This window comes from Lipotes vexillifer, unplaced genomic scaffold (genome assembly GCF_000442215.2).
Source record: "Lipotes vexillifer unplaced genomic scaffold, Lipotes_vexillifer_v1.1 scaffold412, whole genome shotgun sequence".
Taxonomy (NCBI): Eukaryota; Metazoa; Chordata; class Mammalia; order Artiodactyla; family Lipotidae; genus Lipotes; species Lipotes vexillifer.
Window position 1 is genome coordinate 786,571 of NW_006798464.1, and position 4,171 is coordinate 790,741.

The 4,171-nt window shown below is 42.6% G+C and overlaps 1 pseudogene; it reads left to right on the forward strand.

Annotated features, from left to right (window-relative positions):
- The first annotated feature begins 2,086 nt into the window (after positions 1-2,086).
- Positions 2,087-3,474, forward strand: LOC103090732 (heterogeneous nuclear ribonucleoprotein K pseudogene; annotated as a pseudogene).
- The last annotated feature ends 697 nt before the right edge of the window (positions 3,475-4,171 follow it).

Here is a 4,171-nt window from a genome sequence, read left to right on the forward strand (position 1 = left end):
AACATTTATATTTTCTCTCTCTCTGCTCCCTCCAGAGATTGGAAACACTTAGGTTCCCAGCAGCTTTAGCAGATAAATTAGGCTGGCTACCTCACTAACAGGGCCCCTGCACTGGACTGGCCTATAGAGAGGACTGCTGACCTCAAAATCACCTTAAAACAACATTCAAACAGAGGAGAAACTACACTTGCACTAGGAAGAGAAGAAGATGACATCAGAAGCAGACAGCCCAAGATCCTGGACCTGACTTGTATGATCATTTATAATGTTTTCTTGACTTCTTAGACTTCTGCTTATGAATCAAATGTTTTCCTATCATGGGTATGATCCTATGCTAGTTTTAAAAATCAGTCCAGTTGTTGGGTTTGTGGCCAATTACCTGTGCCTAGTACTTCTGAGTTTCCTTGCTAGATTTCTCCATTCCAAGGCTCTAATTGGTTGGCCCTTAGGACATTTTTGACAGTGTGGCCACAATATTCTTTAGACTTTATGGAGAAAAAATTAAGTCATGTTCAGACCACTATTGATATTACTAGATGGGATCCTCTCACCTAACCAATTAATAATTCCTGTTCTGACCTTGGCCATAAATATGAATTTTCTTCTATTACTCAAGCTCAATCAGAGCAACAAGCAAAATTTCAGCCAAGGAATAAAACCTCCCACAATTATGGTATGGATTTATGTAGTTAACACTGGGCTATGGTAATTTAAGTTTAAAGGCTCCTCTATGTTGGGGATAATTAAATCATACTAAGGATAGTCAGTCTAGTAACACTAGGAAACTGGGCTGGGTGCCTTATGGACAGTGCCAATATATAATTTCCCTGAAAGATAAGGATTGGTAAGATAAAGATAAGTCAGATGACCTGGGATATATTGGGCCACACCTAATGGAAGTTCTTGGCTTAATTCTTACTTATGAACTTACTAATACTGCTAGCTATATATTTTTTTTATATTGCCTGTTTTACAAAATTGTTGTTTCTTACATTACCAAATGTGTGACTGAGGCTCTGATAAAATGATGATATATAGTTCCATATGAGATCAATAATTGTAAGAATGTAATTCTAGATATGGGAAGAAGCAACAAGAGGGAATATTTTCCTGGACCATAAGAGGCTAGTAAGACAGGTGGTCCAGAGACTTTCTGCCCCTTGTAAGGCCTAGTCCAATAATAGTACATTGAGTAGCCTATCAGCAAAATCTTCACCAGACCTGGGAATGAGCATTCCTGGCATCATGGGACAAAATGGTCATGAAATGCCTCCCAAACCATGGTTAAATTTATAACCACGAGGAGGCCCTGTCACCTACAAATTGGCACTTGCCATTGGCACTTAAATCAGGAGCCGCTGCAGCTGCTGACCTTCAACACCCCCTAAAAGGAGTTTAGGGTGGAGATCAGGAATGAGGCACTCTGTGCTCTGGGAAAAACTGGCAGAACAAGCCTTCAGATAGTTAGATATTTTCAGGAGAAGATTTTATGAGCCCAAACTCTTGTATCTTCTCATACCCAGAGAAACACTAACATCATTAACAGTGACATCTGCTTTGGCTATTAAGGAAAGAATTACAATTAAAAGTCAAAATGGAGTAGCTGTGGTTCAGACATCCAAGGAAATAACTAGGTGACACTATGGGTGTGATTTTAGACAAGTCCTTGTATTGCTAAGAACTTGAGTTTTCTGAGCTATGTCAGACTTGGGATGCCACTAGCCATTCTCAAAACAATGTCTGCTGGCAGCTGATAACTGCAACCTTATTTTTTAAAAGTCTCCTCTTGTAACTATTACTCCTCCAACTACTTCTAACTGGGTTTGTTACACGTACATCACGGCCATGCCCAGAAATTCTGATTTAATTGGTCAGGAGTACGGCTCAGGCATCCCATTTTCAAAAGCTCCATCCCTGGGACTTCCCTGGTGGTCCAGTGGTTAAGAATCCGCCTTCCGATAGGGACGGTAGCCTTGCCCAGTTACTGCAGCACTAGGGTGTCAGTTGGTCCTGCCCAGAACACTTCAGATCTGCCCTGCAAGGATATATTTAATAACTGATTGGTGTGTCCCTTTAATACAAGAAAATGGAAACTGAACAGCCAGAGGAAACCTTTCCCAACACCGAAACCAATGTCGGATTTGATAAACACCCTGCTAAAGATAGGAAGAGGAACAAGCTTTTAAAAGATCTAGAAACACTGATGAGATGGTTGAATTACGCATTCTGCTGCAGAGCAAGAATGCTGGGGCAGTGATTGGAAAAGGAGGCGAGAATATTAAGGCTCTCCGTACAGACTACAACGCCAGTGTTTCAGTCCCAGACAGCAGTGGCCCCGAGTGCATACTGAATAAGTGCTAATATTGAAACCATCGGAGAAATTCTGAAGAAAATCATCCCTACCTTGGAAGAGGGCCTGCAGTTGCCATCACCCACAGCAACCAGCCAGCTCCCGCTCGAATCTGATGCTGTGGAATACTTAAACTACTAACACTATAAAGGAAGCGACTTTGACTGCGAGTTGAGACTGTTGATTCATCAGAGTCTGGCTGGAGGAATTATTGGCGTCAAAGGTGCTAAAATCAAAGAACTTCGAGAGAACACTCAGACAACAATCAAGCTTTTCCAGGAACGTTGTCCTCAATCCACTGACAGATTCGTTCTTATTGGAGGAAAACCTGATAGGGTTGTAGAGTGCATAAAGATCATCCATGATGTTATATTAGAGTCTCTCATCAAGGGACGGGCTCAGCCTTATGATCCCAATTTTTATGATGAAATCTATGATTATGGTGGTTTTACAATGATGGTCGATGACCGCCGTGGACGTCCCGTGCGATTTCCCATGCGGGGAAGAGGTGGTTTTGACAGAATGCCTCCTGGTCAGGGTGGGCGTCCCATGCCTCCATCCAGAAGGGATTGTGATGATAGGAGCCCTCGTCCAGGACCTCCTCCACCTCCTCCTGGACGAGGGGGCCCGGGTGGTGGCAGAGCTCAGAATCTTCCTCTTCCTCCACCACCACCACCTAGAGGAGGAGATCTAATGGCCTATGACAGAGAGGGAGACCTGGAGACCGTTATGATGGCATGGTTGGTTTCAGTGCTGATGAAACCTGGGACTCTGCAATAGATGCGTGGAGCCCATCAGAGTGGCAGATGGCTTATGAACCACAGGGTGGCTCTGGATGTGATTATTCCTATGCTGGGGGTCGTGGCTCATATGGTGATCTTGGCGGACCTATTATTACTACACAAGTAACTATTCCCAAAGATTTGGCTGCATCAATTATTGGCAAAGGTGGTCAGCGGATTAAACAAATCCATCATGAGTCAGGAGCTTCAATCAAAATTGATGAGCCTTTAGAAGGGTCCAAAGATCAGATCATTACCATTACAGGAACACGGGACCAGATACAGAATGCACAGGATTTGCTGCAGAACAGTGTGAAGCAGTATTCTGGAAATTTTTTCTAAGACTAGTGAAGAACTGAAGGAGTCCTGCATCTTTTTTTTTTTTTTAATCTGCTTCTGTTTAAAAAGCCAACATTCCTCTACCTCGTAGGTATTCTGAATTTGAGGTGTAGTGAAATCTTTGCTGTTCACCAGATGAAATGTTTTACTTCCTTACAAACAGGGTTGGGGGTTGGGGGAGGGTACACAAAAACTAACACTGAAATTTTGGAACAGCAGCAGAGTGAGTGAATTTTAATTTTTGTTCATTGTTGGTGGTTTAAAAATAGTCCCCCCATCTAATTATTGTGAACACTTTGCTTTGTGGTCGCTGTAACATCTGGAGGGGTGGGACAGGGAGGAAGAGTAACAATAGTCCATATGTCCCTGGCATCTATTCAGAGCAGTGTGCAGAATGTAATGCTTTTTTGTAAGAAACGTTTTATGATTTTTTAAATAAAGTTGGTGAACCTAAAAAAAAAAAAATCTGCCTTCTACTGCAGGGGACACGGGTTTGATCCCTGGTTGGGAAACTAAGATCCCACATGCTGGGGCAACTAAGCTCATGTGCCACAACTAGTGAGAAGCCTGCGTGCCACAGTAAAGATCCCACATGCCGCAACTAAGACCCGACGCAGCCAAATAAATAAATAAATATTTTTTAAAAACCCAAAACAAAAAAACTCCATCTCTGATTCTAGTGTACTTCCAAAATTGTACC